The following is a 21280-nucleotide window of genomic DNA, read 5'->3' as shown; positions in this document are numbered from 1 at the left end:
TGCATCCACCTCAGAAAAAAATAGAAATTATGCTTGACACCATTCTCGTCTTCACACCCTGCATCAAATATTTCTGTCAGTTTTACTTCCTTATTATTCCACAAATTGACCTGTAATTTTGCATTTCCAATGGTACATTACTTCTAGCCATTAAAGTGTTTCATTTTAAAGACAGCAGTAGACTCCCAAGTAGCCTTCATTGATCCATTTCTCTTTCTCTCATTTGTATTTTCTGTACAGTAGACAGTTTGTTTCTTTGTTTCTCTAAGATGATAATCTGATTATGCCACCCTCCAATTAAAACTCTCAGTCCCCCAGGTACGGTGGCTCACGCCAGTAATCCCAGCACTTTGGGCGGCTGATGCGGACAGATCATGAGGTCAGAGTTCGAAACCAGCCTGACCAACACAGTGAAACCTTGTCTCTACTAAAAATACAAAAATTAGCCAGGTGTGATGTTACGCACCTGTAATCCCAGCTACTCAGGAGACCGAGGCGGAGAATTGCTTGAACCTGGGAGGCAGAGGTTGCAGTGAGCCAACATCGAACCACTGAACTCCATCCTGGGTGACAGAGAGAGACTCTGTTGCAAAAGAAAGAAAGAAAGAGAGAAAGAAAGAGAGAAAGAGAGAAAGAAAGAAAGGGAAAGAAAGAGAGAAAGAGAGAAAGAAAAGAAAAGAAAACTCACAGTCACCCTCACTACTCTAAGGATATAAAGAAAAATGTGTTGTAATTAAGAAAGCCCTCATGACCTCGCTTCTACTAATCTCTCCAAAATCATTTGCATCAAGTGCTCCCTCACTCTCTTCACTACAGCTTTAAGCCTTCAGTGCTATTTTCTCTACTCTTTGCCCAGGTAACACATACCCATACCCTTTTTGTAACCCAAATAGAGATTGTGCCTTGGAACTTTCATCTCTGTGGCCAGGTGACATCTGCCTAGTACGTGTCCTCAGAGCTTGCTATACATCTATTTCATGGTACGTCACAGTGCATGTTTCCATTGGCTTGAATGTTGTTGTTGCTCTATTTTCTTTTTTTTTTCAGTTGTTTTAAATTAACATCTGTGTCCCCCACTAAATTTCAAATTGTATGAGAACTAATTCAACATCAGTTTCTTCTGATTATTATGTCTCTCTGCCTCCTATTGTGCTTGACATGCAATAGACATGTAATAGTTGTTGAAGAAATGAATAGGTTGAGATGAGAGGGAGTAATTTAAATTACATCTTTTCAAGGTTCATATAATCTCTACTGTTTGTTTTGAGGGATTGAAAATTCTTCTTCATGTGTACTACGGGGAAGATGGAGTAAACTCAGAGGCTCCTGTACTATACCTTTAATCTATCTTCTCTGAATGAAACCTGCAGTGGAAGCTTTGCATTTTTGAGGGAAGCTGAAGCTCCATGTTTTGTGGCAGCTCTGGCAAAGAAAACATTTATAAGTTATTATCTCTTTCAATAAGGTGTGATGGCAGAAGTAGCCATTGTAGTCAAATCTGGTTCCTGGATTGTATTGTTTGGGACTGTTATTGCGATGGAAATAGCATTAATTTCTGCTGTGACCTTACAATTAGTCACTGTTACAATCTTAGTCTTGACTGTTTCTCTAAGCTTCAAAAGTATTTTGTTTACCTCTTATTATATGTTAATCATGGGCTTGCTTTCTGCTTAAGGAAAAAATTGATCCAGTGACTTGCAACTAAACAAAAATTTAATCCCCCAGTTCTGATTCGGATTTTTTTTTTATATCTTAGCACACCCTTTTTGACATTTCCTGTTTTCATGCTTACCCATTCCAATGGTGTGGATAGAATCTATTGACACCAAACAAGTGGCACTTTCTTCGTTTAACAAATATTTGTGGATACCCAGCTTCACTACTGAATGGATAATCCTGACCAAATGATTTAATTTTTCTGCTCCTCCTGTTGGAAATAAATATTTGGTGCCATAAAAGAAATAGCACTCGAACATGAATTTTCTCAGCAAGGCAATTTTACTTCTATAGAAAGATGTGTCTCGTGGATGGAACAATGGCAAAAGCACAGCTGAACAAGGGAGGGGAAGGGGTTCTTATCCTTGACACAGGTAGCCCCTCCTGCTGTTTCATTCTCCTATTGGTTAGGGTTGGACCACACAGTCTAAGCTAATTCTGATTGGCTATTTTAAAGAAAGCAGGTGTATGAGCCAGAGTGGTGGGGTGAGCAGTTTCAGTGGGAAAGACAGTTGTAGAACAGGTGACTAAAGGTGACTCAGGTCAGAGCAGGTGACCAGGAGTGACTCAGGACGGAGCAGGTAACCAGGGGAACAGATGTGAACTACTGATTAGAACTGGTGGGAAAGTTGTTTACTGAAACTAGGGGCAAAGAGATGAGCAGAACAAGGAAGTTAAACTTTAGAATGGAGAACAAAGAACTGAATATATTGACATGCTGATTCTTTGAAGAGAAACTTAGAATTCACTGTATTTAACACTCCTTTTCACCATGTGACTGGAAAGGAAGGCCAAAAATTATTTTTATTCTCGTAAGTGAAACAGGAGTACATAAAACGAAAGCTTCCTAAAATTAAAAATAATTAATTAAAAGTTTGGCGAATTTATCTTGAGAAAGAATAAAATAGGCTAGGGGATGTGTGGGAGGACCCTGATGAAGCTGCACATACTGAGTTTGTAAACTTTTATGAACCTTTTTTTTTGCCAGAAGAAACATGTTCCCTATCCCCAGTAGTGACAACATCCCCTCCCTGACCCCTGTTGCCATCAGCCTTCACACCTTTGTCTGAGGAGATAAACCCTAGGCTGCCTAAGGCAACAGTGATGGTCTCCCCTGAGGCAGTTGCCAGGCAAGATAATGTTGATTCTCCTCAGGAGCTACCCCCAACACCCTTGTTTGCTTCTAGACCTGTAACTAGACTAAAGTCCTAGCAGGCCATTAAAGGCGAGGTTCAGAGTGTGACCCATGAGGAGGTGTGCTGCACTAAAATAATAATAATAAAAACTGCTTGAGTTTTCTAATTTATATAAGTCGAAATCTAGAGAACAGGCATAGGAATGGACATTAAGGTCTGGGATAATGGTAGGAACAACACAGAGTTGGATCAGGCAGAATTTATTGATTTGGGCCCACTAAGTAGGACTCTGCATTTCATGTTGCAGCTCGGGAAGCTAAAAAAAGTTCTAGTAGTTTATTTGCTTGGTTAGTTGAAGTACGAATTAAAAAATGATTCACTGTGAGTGAGCTGGAAATACCTGATCTCCCTTGGTTTAAGGTAGAGGAAGTGATCCAAAGCCTTAGGGAGACAGGAATGGTGGAGTGGATTAGTCACTTTAGATACACTCATCCCAGCTGGGAGGGTCCAAAAAATATACTCTTGACCAATGCCTTGCAAAATAGATTTGTGAGGGCAGCATCTGCATTTTTGAAGAGCCCTGTAATTGTTTTTCTCTGTATGCCAGATCTAACAGTGGAAATTGCAGTCACTCAACTACAAAATTTAAATACAATGGGAATAACTGGATCCCAAGGTGACAGGCGCCTGGTGACAGGGGCCTAGTGACAGCATTCAACCATCAAAGGAAAGGTGGGTATGGCTACCGCAATAAACAGCAGAGACAAAGTGACAATCAGAAGAGTCTGACTTGTATAGAGTTCTGGTATTGGCTAATTAATTGTGGTGTTCCTAGAAGTGAAATTGGTAAGAAGCCTACTGCATTCCCACTTAATTTATACAAGCAGAAAACTTCTAGGTCAAACAGACAAAAGATTAATTTAAATTATAATAACAAAATTATTGCCCCTCAATCTATTTCCAGACATAAGCCAGTTTACAGACTCAGAACCCTTTGAATGAAGGGGAGGCTGAGTCCCATTGAAGAAGGACCCCACTACATTACCAACAATTTATGCAGTGAATCTTTGTCCTATCCTTCCCCAAGGAAACTTCTGGCCTTTTACCAAGGTAACGGCATTGGGGGAAGGGAAATGACTAGACACTTTGGGGACTACCGGACACTGCCTCTGAACTGACATTGATTCCAGGGGACCCAAAATGTCAATGTGGTCCAATAAAAGTAGGGGCTTATGGAGGTCAGGTAGCTAAGGAGTTTTAGCTCAGTTCTGACTTACAGTGGGTCCAGTGGATTCCTGGACTGATCCTGTGGTCAGTGCCCGAGTGCCAGAGTGGGTAATTGGCATAGACATATTTAGCAGCTGGCAGAACCCCCATATCGGCTCCCTGACTGGTAGGGTGAGAGCTATTATGGTGGGAAAAGTTGAATGGCTTCCATTAGAGTTGGCTCTACCTACAAAAATTATAAATCAAAAACAATATTGCATCCCTGGAAAGATTGCAGAGATTTGTGCCACTACCAAGGACTTGAAAGACACAGGGGTGGTGATTCCCACCACATCCCCATTCAACTCTCTCATTTGGCCTGTGTAGAGGACAGATAGATCTTGGAGAATGACAATGTATTATTGTAAGCTTAACCAAGTGACTACAATTGCAGCTGCCATACCTGATGTGGTTTCATCGCTTGAGCAAATAAACACATCTCCTGGTACCTTTGATGCAGTCATTGACTTGGCAAATTTCTTTTTCTCCATTCCTGTCCATAAGGCCTGCCAGAAGCAATTTGTCTTCAGCAGGCAAGGCCAACAGTGTACCTTTACTATCCCTTTAGGGATATATCAAAACTCCAGCTTTGTGTAATAATCTTATTCGGAGAGAACTTGATCGCTTTTCGCTTCACAAGGTATCACACTGGTCCATCACATTGATAACATTACGCTGAGTGGAACCAGTGAACAAGAAGTAGCAAACATGCCAGGCTTGTTGGTGAGACATTTGCCTGCCAGAGGATTGGAAATAAATCTCACTAAAATTCAGGGACCTTTTGCCTCAGGAAAATTTCTAAGGATCCAGTGGTATGGGGAATGAGATGTTCCTTCAAAGGTGAAGGATAAGTTGCTGCATTTGGCTCCTCCTACAACCAAGAAAGAGGTATAACAGCTAGTGGGTTATTTGGATTTTCGAGGCAACACATTCCTCATTTGGTTGCATCACTCTGGCACATTTATCGAGTGACCTAAAAGACTTTCAACTTTAAGTGGGGTTTAGAACAGGAGAATGCTTTGCACCAGGTCCGGGCTGCTGTGCAAGCTGCTTTACCACTTTGGTCATATAACTCAGTAGATCCAATGGTGCTTGTGGTGTCAGTGGCAGATGACCTAGCAGATCCAATGGTGCTTGAAGTGTCAGTGACAGATAGGGATGCATTTTGGAGACTTTGGCAGGCCCCTGTATGTGAATCACAGTAGAGGTCTCTAAGATCTCCTGCCATCTTCTGCAGAACACTATCCTCCTTTTGAGAGACAGCTCTTGGCCTGTGTATTATTCAGGGTCCTCTAGGGGAACAAAACTAATAGAATATATGCATTAGTTATATATAACTAATAGGAGATGTGTGTGTGTGTGTGTGTGTGTGTGTGTGTGTGTGTGTGTGTGTGTAGTTTAAAAGGAATTAAATTACGTGACAACAAGATACTACAATAGGCTGTCTGAAAGCTTGAGGAGTAAGGAGAGCCAATACAAGTCTCAAAACTGAAGAACTTGGAGTCTGATGTTCAAGGGCAGGAAGCATCCAGCATGGGAGAAGTATGCAGGCTGGAAGGCTAGGCCAGTCTCTCCTTTTCATGTTTTTCTGCCTGCTTTATATTTTCTGGCAGCTGATTAGATGGTGCCCACCCAGTTAAGAGTGGGTATGCCTTTCCCAGCCCACTGACTCAAATGTTAATCTCCTTTGACAATAACCTCACAGACACACCCCGGATCACTACATTGTATCCTTCAATCTAATCAAGTTGACACTGAATGTTAATCATCACAGCCTATATCTGAGCTTTGGTGAAAACTGAATATTTGACTATGGGTCATCAAGTCACCATGCAAACTGAACTGCCTATCATGAACTAGATGCTTTCTAACCCATCTGGCCTTAAAGTGGGTGGTACACAGCAGAATTCCATCACCAAATGGAAGTAGTATATACATGATTGGTCTCGAGCAGATCCTGAAGGCACAAGTTGCATGAGGAAGTGGCTCAAATGCCCATGTTCTCCACTCTTGCCACCCTGCCTTCTCTCCCTCAGCCTGCACCAATGGCCTCATAGGGATTTCCCTATGATCAGTTGATGGAGGAAGAGAAGACTATGGCCTGGTTCACAGATGGTTCTGCACGATATGCAGGCACCACCCGAGAGTGGACAGCTGCAGCACTATGGCCACTGTCTAGGACATCCTTGAAGGACAGTGGTGAAGGGAAATCTTCCCAGTGGGCAGAACTTCAAGCAGTGCACCTGGTTGTGCACTTTGCATGGAAGGGGAAATGGCCAGATATGCAATTATTTACTGATTCATGGGCTGTAGCTAATGATTTGGTTGGATTTCCAGGGACTTGGAAAGAATCTGATTAGAAAATTGGTGACAAAGACATTTGGGGAAGAAGTATGTGGATGACCCTCTTTGAGTGATAAAAATCTGTGAAGATATTTGTATCCCATATGAGTGCTCACCAATGGATGACTTCAGCAGAGAAGGATTTTAATAATCAAGTGGATAGGATGACCTGTTCTGTGGAAACCACTCAGCCTCCTTCCCAGCCAGCCCTGTCATCGCCCAATAGCCCCATGAATGAAGTGGCCAGCATGGAGGTTATGCATGGGTGCAAAAACATGGACTTCCACTCACCAAGGCTGACCTGGCTTTGGCCACTACTGGGTGCCCAATTTGCCAACAGCAGAGACCAAGCCTGAGCCCTCTATATGGTACCATTCCCTGGGGTAATCAGCCAGTTACCTGGTGGCAGGTTGGTTATATTGGACCTCTTCTATCATGGAAAGCGCAAGGCTTGTCCTTACTGGAATAGGCACTCCAGATATGGATTTGCCTATCCTGCACATAATGCTTCTGCTAAGCCTACCACCTGTGGATTCATGGAATACCTTACCCACTATCATGATAGTCCACACAGCATTGCCTCTGACCAAAGCACTCCCTTTACAGCTAAAGAAGTGTAGCAGTGGGCTCATGCTCAAGGAAGTCATTGGTTTTACCACCTTCCCCGTCATCCTAAAAAACCTGGATTGATAGAGTGGTAGAATGACCTTTTGAAGTCACAATTACAACACCAACTAGGTGCCAATATTTTGCAGGGCTGGAGCAAAGTTCTCCAGAAGGCAGTGTATGTCCTGAATCAGTGTCCAATATAGGGTACTGTTTCTCCCATAGCCAGGATTAATGGGTCCAGGATTCAAGGGGTGGAAATGGAAGTGGCAACACTCACCCCTAGTGATCCACTAGCAAGATTTTTGTTTCCTGTTCCCACTACATTACGTCCTGCTGGCCTAGAGGTCTTAGTTTCAGAGGGAGGAATGCTCCCACCAAAAGACACAACAATCATTCCATTAAACTGGAAGTTAAGATTGCCACTGGACACTTTGGGCTCCTTCTACATTTAAGTCAATAGTCTAAGAAGGGAGTTACAGTGTTGGCTATGGTAATTGACCCAGAGTATCAAGATGAAATCAGTCTATTACTCCACAACTGAGGTAAGGAAGACTATGCATGGAATACAAGAGATCCATTAGGGTGTCTCTTAATATTACCATGTCCTGTGATTAAGGTCAATGGGAAACTACAACAGCCCAATTCAGGCAGGACTACAAATATCCTAGACCCTTCAGGAATGAAGGTTTGGGTCACTCCACCAGGAAAATAACCATGACCTGCTGGGGTGTTTGCTGAAGGCAAAGAGAATAACACAGAATGGGTAGTAGAAGAAGGTAGTCATCAATAACAGCTATGACCACGTGACTAGTTGCAGAAAGGAGGACTGTAATTGTCATGAGTATCTCCTCCTTCTTTTGTTAAAAACATGTTTGTGCATGAATATACTTCTACTAAGAAAATATCTTCATTTTATTTTCTTTCTCCTTTACCATGTGACATAAAATTTATTGATTTCATATCAGCACCTAAATATCGCTAACTTTATTTAATAGCATTTAGGTTGGGGATTGGTGCATTTCCAGTTGTGTAAAAGATAGTTGTATTATGTTAGGCATAGTTATGACCTTATTATTGTCTTTATTTGAAAATTATATATGATCTGAGGAGATGTGTACGGGTTCAAGTTGACAGGGGTGGACTTGTGATGGTTAATACGGAGTATCAACTTGATTGGATTGAAGGACGCAAAGTATTGATCCTGGGTGTGTCTGTGAGGGCGTTGCCAAAGGAGATTAACATTTGAGTCATTGGTCTGGGAAAGGCAGACACACACTTACTCTGGGTGGGCACGATCTAATCAGCTGCCAGTGAATATAATGCAGGTAGAAAAACGTGAAAAGGCTAAACTAGCTTAGCCTCGCAGACTACATCTTTCTCCCATGCTGGATGCTTTCTCCCATGCTCCCTGCCCTCAAACATTGGACTCCAAGTTCTTCAGTTTTGGGACTCAGACTGGCTCTCCTTGCTCCTCAGCTTGCAGACAGCCTATAGGGGGACCTTTTGGTAGTGTGAGTTAATACTTAAGAAACCCTCCTTTATACATATGTTATTTGTTCTGTCTCTATAGAGAACTTTGACTAATACAACATCGGATACAATGTTATATATTATTTTCTTAATTAAATATATGTTCTTCATGTGTTTTTCAAGTGTACATATGCATTTGAGGACATTTATTAATACATAATAAGAGTCTGTGGGAAAAAAGAAAAGAGTGGAATTGTTGATCGGGGAAGACACATCAGAATAAGACCTAGAGAAGGAAATGACAGGAGGGAAAGAAAGAGAGAAGAAAGCCTTTACATATACAGATTCAGTAATCCTTATCTAAAATGCTTGGGAACAGAAGTGTTTTCAATTGTGTATCTTTTCAGATTTTTGAATATCTGCGTAAACATAACGAGATGTCTTAGGGATGACACCCAAGTCTAAACACAAAATTTGTGTTTCATGTATACCTTATGCACATAACTTGAAGGTAACTTTATACAATATTTTAAATACTTTTGCACACAAAACAAAGTTTTGCCTATGTTTTGACTGTGACCCACCACATGAGGTCAGGTGTGAAGTTTTACACTTCTGACACTATGTCAGACTCAAAAAGTTTCAGATTTTAGAGCATTTCAGATTTCAGATTGTCATATGAGGAATACTCAACCTGTATCTCAAAAATAAACTCAATCCACTCTGTATCTGAACATTAAAAAAATTAATTGCTCTATCTAATCACTATGATATATGAGGTGATTAAGATAAAAGAACACATTTATGTATTCATATTAAATATTTTTGTTAAATACGGCTCCCTATGGAAAGTTACATAATAGGAGAACAAAAATGCCAAAACCATCTAGAAAAGTTAAAGCAAACTTCACAGCCAAGAAAATATGTGAGTACCATATAAAGAATGAGAAAAGATTCTTGAGGGAAAAAAGAAAAGTGAGACTTACTTTTACCATATCTAGATGACACTATAGAATAGGACTTCAAAGTGTTATAACTTATTTTCAGTCTTCCAATTTGAAGTTTTGATACTGACTAGTCTCATATTTGAATCTATTCTCTCTTACTCTGTAGAGTCCATGCTCTCAATTTCAAAATAAATGAAGTTACGCAAAATAAAGCCTTATCCTTGAGCAAATACTGGATTTTTCAATATAAATATGTACTCTTCATGTCTGAGTTCCCCACAGCATTTTACACATTGTCTTGCTGAAGACATGCTGAATATTTGATATGTCATTTGAAATTTTATATAACTAGTATAATTAGGCACCATAATAGATCAGTCCAATTTTATACAGTTTAAATCAGTCATTACTTACTCTCGTAAACTGTTGTTTTCTCAAATTGAAAGTGCTATCTCTATTTACATATTTGATGAAGGAAACATTTCTACTAACATTTTGCTACAGTTTGCAGTACACTTAAACAGAATTAGTGCAAATAATTATAGTCTTGTTGTGGCTAACAAAGGGAACTAATAAAATCAGTTTTAACATTTATCAGATTTGAGTTTGAAAATTTGATTTTCAATAATTAGACATATTGATGTTTCTAAATAATGTTCAATTTCATTTTTTTTTCTAAAACTTGACTCTCTTCAAATTGACCACATTTGCTTACCTTAACAAAATTAAATTTAGAATAAATAGAAGTGTTGGAATTTATAAGTATTGTGGTTCTAAACCAACATAGCTAAACAAATACTCAATTAAAGTAAGTACACAATTACTGATTTTCTGAAGGAAAAACTTGCCAATGATTATCAAATCAAGATTAATAAATTTGTGTCAATCTCAGTTGTCAATAAGTATGTAAACAATGATAATAGCAGATTAGGTCAGTTGCATTATGTTAATGATCTTTATTTTATATCTCTTAATTAGAACTACTAATCAGTTTAATGGTTGTGGTAATTCTTGTTATGTTGATAATAAAACTTAAAGAGTGTAAGATTCTTTACTTTTTATTTTAACTAGTTACAGGTCTATTTTCCTGGCCACTGCTATCTACTTAGTACTGTTGTTTCCAGAGTCAACTAAATTGCATGACCCTCAGGAGTGTACTTTACTTTTGATTGCTCTTTCACCCTGAAAAAATGACTTTAAAGATTTGAATGATAATATGACCTCTCAAGCCCAAAAATATATCCCATGATGATAACAAGGAGAGATTGTTTTCTTACAACAGTCTCTTTTTCAAAAGAAAACTTGAGCTTTGATCTTTTTGGGCCCTGTTGCTGTTTATATTCAGAGACACAATGTCATAGATCTACAGTGTTACAATTTAAAAATTCCCCTGTGGCTACAAACCAGGAGTAAAAATCCATAGCTAGCCAATCATATTGCATATATTTTAGACATGGAAGACATAAAATCATCTCTTTATGTTGAGTTATTCTCAATTTATTGGATACACAATGTACCCTTGCAGTATTGAACATAGACAACTTACATTTAATTTGATTTAAAGAAGAGAATTGCATTCCATACTCATTAAGTCATCCTGCAGGTCTTTGAAGAAGTACTAAATTTTGAAGTGCATAACTAGTGAGGCAGTTTTAATTCTAACCAAGCATGGCATGAAATAAACATGCAAATGGCAAACAGAAAGCTGTTAATTTGTATGAGAAGTTAAAGTTAAAAAAAAACAAGTTGATAGTTTTTTTTCACAACGGGTTCGCCGCCAGAACACAGGTGTCATGAAAACTACCCCTAAAAGCCAAAATAGGAAAGGAAAAGATTCGTATCAACATTGTCATTGAACACGTACATTCAGTCAGGTCCACCACTACTGGCCATGTGATCTACAAATGTAGTGGCATCGACAAAAGAACCATTGAAAAATTTGAGAAGGAGGCTGCTGAGATGGGAAAGGGCTCGTTCAAGTATGCCTGGGTCTTGGGTTAACTGAAAGCTGAGCATGAGCATGGTATCACCATTGATATCTCCTTGTAGAAATCTGAGACCAGCAAGTACTATGTGGCTATCATTGATGCCCCAGGACACAGAGACTTCATCAAAAACATGAGTACAGGGACATCTCAGGCTGACCGTAATGTTCTGAATGTTGCTGCTGGTGTTGGTGAATTTGAAGCTGGTAACTTCAAAAATGGTCAGACCCGAGAGCATGCTCTTCTGGGTTACACAGTGGGTGTGAAACAGCGAATCAATAATGTTAAAAAAAAATGGATTCCACTGAGCCACCGTACAGCCAGAAGTGATATGAGGAAATCATTAAGGAAGTCAGCACTTATATTAAGAAATTGGCTACAACCCCGACACAGTAGCATTTGTGCCAATTTCTGGTTGGAATGGTGACAACATGCTGGAGCCAAATGCTAACATGCCTTGGTTCAAGACATGGAAAGTCACCTGAAACGACGGCAATACCAGTGGAAACACACTGCTTGAGGCTCTGGACTGCATCCAACCACCAACTCGTCCAACTGACAAGCCCTTGCACCTGCCTCTTCAGGATGCCTACAACATTGGTGGTATTGGTATTGTTCTTATAGGTCAACTGGAGACTGATGTTCTCAAACCTAGTATGGTGGCCACCTTTGCTCCAGTATACATTACAACTGAAGCAAAATCTGTTGAAATGCATCATGAAGCTTTAAGTGAAGCTCTTCCTGGGGACATTATGGGCTACAATGTCAAGAATGTGTCTGTTAAGGAAGTTCATCATGGCAACATCGCTGGTGACAGCAAAAATGACCCACCAATGGAAGCAGCTGGCTTCACTCCTCAAGTGATTATCCTGAACCATCCAGGCCAAATCAGTGCTGGCTATGCCCCTGTGCTGGATTGCCAGACGGCTCACATTGCATGCAAGTTTGCTGAGCTGAAGGAAAAGATTGATCACCGTTCTGGTAAAAAGCTGGAAGATGGCCCTAAATTATTGAGTTCTGGTGATGCTGCCATCATTGATATGGTTCCTGGCAAGCCCATGTGTGTTGAGAGCTTCTCATACTATCCACCTCTGCGTCACTTTGCTGTTCGTGATATGAGACAGACGATTGTCCTGGATGTCATCAAAGGAGTGGACAAGAAGGCTGCCGGAGCTGGCAAGGCCACCAAGTCTGCCCAGAAAGCTCAGAAGGCCAAATGAATATTATCCCTAATACCTGCCACCTGGTCTTAATCAGCAGTGGAAGAAGGGTGTCAGAAGTGTTTGTTTCAACTGGCCACTTAAGTAAAAGACTGGTTAATGATAACAATGTATCGTAAAAACCTTCAGACAGAAAGGAGAATGTTTTGTGGACCACTTTGGTTTTCTTTCTTGTATGTGGCAGTTTTAAATTATTAGTTTTTTAAATTAGTACTTTTTAATGGAAACAACTTGACCAAAACTTTGTCACAGAATTTTGAGACACATTAAGAAAGTTTAATGAGCAAAACAAACAAACAAACAAACAAACAAAACCAAGATGATAAAAGCAGTTAGTTTGTGCTACTACAGAATGGAATCCACAATTCACATCCTGGGGGAGTGACAAACCAGTCATTTAATGCTGTGTCAACACATGTATCTTGTCTTTCATTAGTAAACTCTCCTGCTGTTTTGTACACTGTCAGAAGTGGACCACCTACTGAAATTCATAGAGGTGTGGAAACTGGCATGGTTTAATAATTCTGTTTTGTTTAACTTTCTTCCTTATCCTATTTGAAGCTATTTTTTCCTGCGTTTTTAGAACAAGTATCTATTAGCTTCATTTATGAGGTAAATGTTTAAAATATTTATGATTCAAATGACCTACTTTCCTCTTAATTCCTTAGAGCACTTTGAATATCCTAGCCAATCGAGGCTTACATTTGCCCGTAAATTACCCATGCTTTATCTCTGCACACAGTCTGCCCCACATCATCTGTGAATAAATAACCATAAAAAATAAATGGAGAGGAAAGACAACTGCATCCGTCTCCCTTTCTTTCTGAAGTGTTCTACTGAGATGTTGGTTAATGATCTAAGCAGTAGTATAGATTCAAAAGATTTTCCACTCCTCCAGACCAACCCTCCGCTGGACAAACCCGTTCAATTTAAGTCTTTTCTTATTTGACATTGCTTATAGGAAGTGAATGAGTAAACACATATTTAAACAATAATACATGAAATCTATGAAACACAATTAAGTAAAAGTCCAGGAAATGGAAAGATAACTAGATATAAAAATTTTCAACAATATAATATGATTTCTTCAAACATTTTCTAAACATAGTCAAGAGTAAGATAAAAGCTACCCCAATTTTCGATATTAACAAACAAGGACATATTTATTTCAGAAAATATTATGTTTCCTGTAAAATTAATTACTAGCATTCATTTTATTAATGTGAGTCATAAGGACTTTTATACCAAACACAGAATAAACTTAGGAATAGTGTGGCTGTTTAATATTATAAGTAGTATTGTTTGTAAAATTAAAATTAAAATGACTACTTCAATCACATACGTGATCCTCATTTACACTGATAATCCTTCTTCTAATAAAACAGTATTTATTTTAAAAGCTTCTTTTTTTTATTTTAAGGAACAATTTAGACATGTTTGCTTTTTTTAAGAAGCAATCAAATAAAGGTGACAGAGTTTATTAAAAAGCTTTCTGGTAAAATCAAAAAATGCCATAATAATTTTAAATATTTGACTTATATGCATTATAATCAGAATGAAAGTAAATTCTAAAAGAGAAAAATTGAAACTTAGACTATTAGCTAGATTGTTGAAATACATGTGTAAATATTCAGAATGATCGATGTACAGCAGATATTTTAAGAGCATAAAATTTGATATGTGTTTGTTTAAATGTTATCTTCAATATGTTAGGTATAGTTCATTTCATTGTGTTTCAATTAAGGATAATTTTTTTTTTTTTTAACTATTTCTTGTTTAGTATAAGGTGAGCTTCGTACTTTTGGAGATCTATGAAGAACCACCCCACCCCAAATTTTAAAATATAATGAAATAATTTCTAATTAAACACAAATCATTAGATGTTAAATATGTTAATTCATTATTTGTTTTATAATATTGGAAATATTAACTTTATAATATAACTTTATAATATCTTTAGCTTTTAAAATCATAGAAATTTTAAAATAAAGTTATTTTTTCTTTTTCTAAGATTCCTTTTTTAGTTTTCTAAACTTATTTTGAATAAAATGTTCTTCATAGAAAACTGAATATTTTCATAAGGATGCTTTAATTGCTTAAAATGTGTAAAGTTAAAATTATTTAAAAATTAAAATTTGAAATAAGCCTTAATTTCAGTAAATTGGAGAAATATACCTTTTGAAATACATCAAATTGCAAATATTTAAATGACGAACCATTGACTTTAAATAATTAAACATTTGCTTCATAACATTTATACCATTAGCTTGTTTAAAAAAATACTTAATCTTAGTAGGTTAAAAACTATTGCTAATTCTGATTCAAGGGAATTCAATTATAAGAGTTGCATGATATGAGTAGTGAACAATTTTAAACATAATTTGTTTTTAAAAATATTAATTGAAAATCTGGTGAAAATGCTTTTCATATAGTTGAGGAAAACCCACAAGTATAAAGGCTGAGTAACATTCGCTTCTGGTGAAGTTTCCAAAGCTTCTAAGCTTTCATCCAGATTCTCACAATTTGGAAAGCTGCAATGGTGCTGTATTTATAAATAACTATCTTAAGCTAAAAAGAAATGATTGATATTAAAAGTAGATATTTGTTTGTAACTGTAGTTCATATAATTTCTACCTTGAGATATACAATATTAAATCTTAATATTTAAAATATGTGAAAAATTCACTCCTAAACCAACAGTAGCCTATCACTATCATTGTTAAATTAACATTGATTCTCTACAAAATGTATTTAAATAATTTTACAATCACAACCTTTCTTCTCATGTTAGTTCTACAGCATTTGCAAATATTCTGTTTGAAATGTTTTTATTTGTTCATTTGTTAGGTTTGTTTTTCTAACTGTTTTACCATAGGAAGTTTGTGGCTTGGCTTTTTCCTTTTATTGCAATTTTTAAAATTGATTTTAGATTTTCCACGAGAAATGTATTGCATGCAATTGCAGTGATAAAAATTTTAAGGTTATTATATTTTCTCAACAAGAACTCAACCAACCGTGTGTGTGTGTGTGTGTGTGTGTGTGTGTGTGTACTAAAGACATCTTCTAAAAAACTGGGGAGTGTCAGATACCTTAAAAAATTTCTGATCTGAAGATGTGTCAAAATGTAGCCAGGAACAACATTTCTTAGAGAAGCACAACTTGATTGTTTCACTTAATATATCTGGTTTGGGTTGAATAGAAGATGTCTATACCAGAACATTAACAAACATTGTAATTTGCTGGGGTCAGCCAGGTCTGAGGCTCTGAGATTGAAAGTCATGTTAAATTATGCTATCAGCTTTCAAAACCTCATTAGACTTAACCCATTTAGGCGCCACTGACTTCTCGGAATCACCAATAGAACGCTAATCAGAAACCCACAGAGCAGCCAGTCTTCTGCTATCAAAAACCTCAGTACAATTTGTGTATTAATATTTCAAAAAGTTTGTAGAAACACGTACTCCCCACTGAGCACTACCACCAGTTCAGATACAGTTACAGTCAGTCATCCTGGCTAGAGCCGCTGACTGCTCTCTGTCTGTCTCTGGACTTGGCAACTGGAGAGAGAAAAAGACAGCAGAAAATGAAATGAATGCCTTCATTTGATCTGTGATTAATAAATTCCCATAATTGGAGAGTCAGACAACCAGTAAACAGAAGACTATAAGTTACAGGAAAATGAGAATTTTATCCTGTAATATAGCCATCTGATTTTGATACAGCTATACTACCTTGTTGTTTCAGAAGAAGCAATTTTTGAAGCTTTGTTTTTTCTAGTGTTCTTTAAAACATTTAACATAATTTTCACCATGAACTGGTAACAATAAAGTCTCAGCAATATCCAACAAAGTAGTGCAATTAAAAGGTTTCTTAACATACAGAAAATCAATTGATTTGCTTATTTATAATGAGGAGAATCTCATAATATTTAAATTTCCTTACTTATAATGGCAGATATTTATTCATGTGCGCCCCTAAAGCGAAAATATTTATAGATACTTCTAAAAAGTTAGAATCTCAAGTTTAAATAAAACAGTTTAAAATAAAGTTACACTAAAACAAATTAAAAAGTATTGTTTTAATTATAATTTTGATATTTCACATGTTAAAGTAAATTGATTATGATATTGAAATGGCAACCAGAATAAACAAACAAATGACTAAGACAGGCATATTTTCCATACTATATGACTTTGAATATGAAATGTTCTTTGATATATTTAATTAGATATGGAAGACGTTAAAAATCTCCATGGCATCATATAAATCATAGCCCCATGGAAGTTCTTGAATATTACATTTTTTAGTTGTTTTTACCGAATCACAGGGCATGGGCCTTATCAGGAGTCCAGGTCTACTCTAGTCCAGCTCTACCATGAGTTCATAAGTAGCACTGACAAGTCAATAAGCTTGACACCTTTAGTGGGAGCTCACACCTGACACCCCTTACAGTCCCAATCTTACACGCCTACATCAAAATCTTATGTGTGCATGCACACTTATATGAATATAAACACGATGTTCTATTGTCCTCCAGATCTATCTGAATGTAATGAATATTTTATTAAAGAATGCTATGATTTATATAAAAATATGAGCACACAACCATCGTCAACACCTCTGATTTTAAAGGGGAACTACAGAGCGTTTTCACCTCTTTCACACATAGATGTGCCTGTTACAGATCTAATGAAGTGAGTAACAGACAGTGGATACCCTTTTCTTTGGTGTATTATTCTGTGCCATCATGTACTTTGGTCTGACTGATAGTGCTGCAATTTACTTTAAGTGGGGGAATACTTCTCATTATACCAAACAGACAGATTGAATAAATTTATGTATCTGAATTTGTATTGCAGCTAGCTGTTCAATTTTATAATCTTTTAATAATTAGAATTAAAGTTGTTCTTCTAGCTTACTATTGGCATAGAGAACTTCCATAAATCCATAAATCTCCTTTTTTTTCTTCTTCTTCCTCTTCTTCTTCTTTTTTTTTTTTTTTTTTTTTTTTTTTTTTTTTTTGAGACAGAGTCTTGCTCTGTTGCCCAGGCTGGAATTCAGTGGTGCAATCTCTGCTCACTCCAACTTCCGCCTCCTGGGTTCAAGTGGTTCTCCTCTCTCAGCCTCCCGAGTGGCTTGGATTACAGGTGTGAGCCACCATGCCTGGCTATTTTTTTTTTGTATTTTTATTAGAGATAGGGTTTCACCATGTTGGACAGGATGATTGTGAACTCCTGACCTCAGGTGATCCGTCCCCACTCTGCCTCCCAAAGTGCTGGGATTATAGGCATGCACCACCATGCCTGGCCTCCTTTATTATCTTTTAAAATGTTGAGTATGTTAAAAGAAAAATGAACATCTATTTAAATAATAAGACATAACACTAAATGAACATCTGTTACCTCTCCTAAAATTACAACATAATCAATAATTAAGTCTTACTCCTAATCCATCTCCCTTCCTCCCAGAACTAGCCCCTAGAAATAAACATTATTCTGCTCTCAGAACTGAGTTTTCCTAGTTGTAGCCGTTGACAAACAAACAAACAAACCAACAAAGAAAAAACAGTTCTTTGTATTCTCAGACATGTTCAGTCACTGTATGAAAACAATTGCTCATCTTATTCCATCTCCTCAGTGCCTCTGTGATTAAAACTGTTCCATAGATTTGAACACAAATAGCTTTTAGGGCCAGCAAGTTAATATTGCCATGAGTGTGAGGTATGTTGCAGCCCATAGGAAATAGAACATAAAAGCCAAAATGAAATCCCCAGCTGTACAAGAAGAGCATGATTATAATTATCAACATTCCAGCTAGTACTTGCCAGTCTTTATTTTAGGCAAATGAGGAAAAGACCTGACAATAACCATGTGATCACCTAGTCAGATTACTGTGAGAAATTTCAAGAAGACCTATAAAAATACAAGACCTTACTTACCCCCCATGAAGTAATAAAGATCTTTTATTCTATTCAGCATTAGCACTTTCTTCTCTGGTTATATGGAAGCAGAACATTCTGAATACAAGATCTAGCAAATCTCCATCTCTAATGAAATTTTTACAGACTATTGTTTTGTCGTAAAGTAATTATAATACAAATACACTTGCAAAGGTTTGTGTCAAGAAGTGTTTAAAAATATATCTGAAATCTGGTAGGGATTTTGTTATTTGGGTTAAGGGATTTTAATGCCTTCAGTAACAAATTATTTTGTAGATGTGAATGTTGTCATTAGTAGTCTAACAAATATACATATTCATCCCCACCTTTAAATTACTTTGGGTACATTGTTATCAATTGCTTCAAGAGATATATATTAGCATGTAATTAGTAAAGTTACATAGTCCTTATATCAAACAGCTATTTTGTAGTGCCCTTATATGCTTGCTTATAAAGGTTTTTTTTTTTTTTTACACTTAAGTTAGAAGGTTCACTTATATTTTGAAAGTAAACGCTCTTTCGTAATATATAGCACATGACAAATTTAAATTCTACTTGTTGGAACCGAACTGTCGATTCCCTCCTGGGCAGGGGTCGCCGCGAAGGATCACCGACACGAGATTCACAGCAGAGAGTTATTTATTACTAGCGCGCTAGGGTCCCAAGCTCTAAGTTGGCCCTGGGACCCCGACTGCTTGATACAGGCTGTTTATATAGGCAAACACAAGTTCAAACACAGCTTATGGCGCGAAATTCAAACAAAGCTTAAGGCGCAAAATGATTGGGTCTAGCTATGGCCTGAGCAAGGTGTCTTATGCTAATTGGTTAGAGCAAGACCTTATGAGGTTTTTTCCTGGAGTTGTTGATTCCGGGAACTTCGAGGCAGGGTGGGACCCCCGGAATTGGCAGGGTGGGACCCCATGAGGTTGTTTCCCGGAATTGGCAGGGTGGGACCCTATCAGGGTGGGTCCCTATCGAGGCAGGGTGGGACCCTATCCAGAGCCACCTGGTGTTAATTTTTTCTATATGAGGCCTAGTTTCTAAGTTTTATGAGGCCTAGTTTTCATACTCAACCAATTAACCAGACAGTCCTAAAAGAAAGGAATAAATTACTTATGTTTCTTTCTGAATAATCATGATTTCACCTGAAGTATATGCATCAAATATGTTCCTAAATGGTAATGTACTATTTCAATGTAATTCTGTAAAAATATAGCTATAGATATAGATGTAGTTGAATTAAGATATATCTATTAATTTTAGCTTTGGAACTTAAAATGACAGAAGACAACACAGAATCGATCTCATCTATAATTGAATGTATGAAAGAACTGAGTATGTAGATCTAATTTTGGATCCATTGAGAGTGCTTCACTGACTGGATGAGAATGATGTGAAGGGATTGCAAAGCGAAAAAGGATGCTTTTACAAAGGCATATAAGGAACTCCATATTCTACCTTTTTGATGTTAGATTTTAAGTGAGAAATGTAGAGGAGTACGGGTTCACAAACAGGGTGTTCCTCATAAGTCCTGCTCTCGCAAATGAAGCAGGGCATTCCCCATAAGTCCTGCTCTCGCAAACGAAGCAGGGCGTTCCCCATAAGTCCTGCTCTCCCAAACGAAGTAGGGCGTTCCCCATAAGTCCTGCTCTTGCAAATGAAGCAGGGCATTCTTTCCCTGTTCACAGGGAGGACTAAGGAGCCAGCTGCTAACAGCAGATCCTGGGGGCTTGTTTATGTGTAAACATCTTGAAAATCCAGAAAGTCAGGGAAAGGTCAGAAAAATAACAATGTGTCTTCTTACTTGGTAACATTCCACAAACGACTGTATAAAATAAAGCAGAGCATGCCATTCGAGGCGGCCGCCATGTTTGTCTTGTCTTGTGTTGTCTTGTGTGTTCATTCCTTTGTTTAGGAAACACGCGGACCCCAACAGAGAAAATAGAAGTTTTTCAGAAAAACACATATATGAAGTTAGCTTCCAAATAACTGGCAATTTCATGCACCATGTGTGGGAGATGTTTACTTGCCAAAAATTTTGTTTGTTTGTTTTTCAGACGGAGTCTCTCTCTGTCGCCTAGGCTGGAGTGCAGTGGCACAATCTCTGCTCACTGCAAGCTCCGCTTCCCGGGTTCACGCCATTCTCCTGCCTCAGCCTCCCAAGTAGCTGGGACTACAGGCGCCCGCCATAACGCCCAGCTGATTTTTTGTATTTTTAGTAGAGATGGGATTTCACCATGTTAGCCAGGATGGTCTCGAGCTCCTGACCTTGTGATCCGCCTGCCTCAGCCTCCGAAAGTGCTGGGATTACAGGCATGAGCCACCGCACCAGGCCTACTTGCCAAGAATGTTTCAAGCAGATTGATTAGGTGTTAGAAACAGCACTTAAGGTTTTTTTTTTTTTTTTTTCCCCCACCAGGATTAATTTAGCACAGGTTTGCCAAATAATGTACCCTATTTAGAAGGAAATTTACAAGAAGACCATACTATAATTTCTCCAGCTATAGTAAGGTTTTACTCAACAATGACTATCCGTTTTTAATTTAGACCCACACTTATGCCACATAATTGATCAGTGAGAAGAAGTATTTACACTAAACAACAACAAAGCAAAAGTAACTGTTCTGTATGTGGAACATAACCTGAAGTG

The 21280-nt window shown here is 37.8% G+C and overlaps 1 pseudogene; it reads left to right on the top strand.

Moving 5' to 3' along the window:
• The first annotated feature begins 11342 nt into the window (after positions 1-11342).
• Positions 11343-12692, top strand: LOC105486410 (elongation factor 1-alpha 1 pseudogene; annotated as a pseudogene).
• Positions 12693-21280: the final 8588 nt, after the last annotated feature.

Source organism: Macaca nemestrina, chromosome 3 (assembly GCF_043159975.1).
Source record: "Macaca nemestrina isolate mMacNem1 chromosome 3, mMacNem.hap1, whole genome shotgun sequence".
Lineage (NCBI taxonomy): Eukaryota > Metazoa > Chordata > Mammalia > Primates > Cercopithecidae > Macaca > Macaca nemestrina.
Note: the sequence above shows the minus strand (reverse complement) of the source record. Positions and strands in the feature narration are given on the sequence as shown.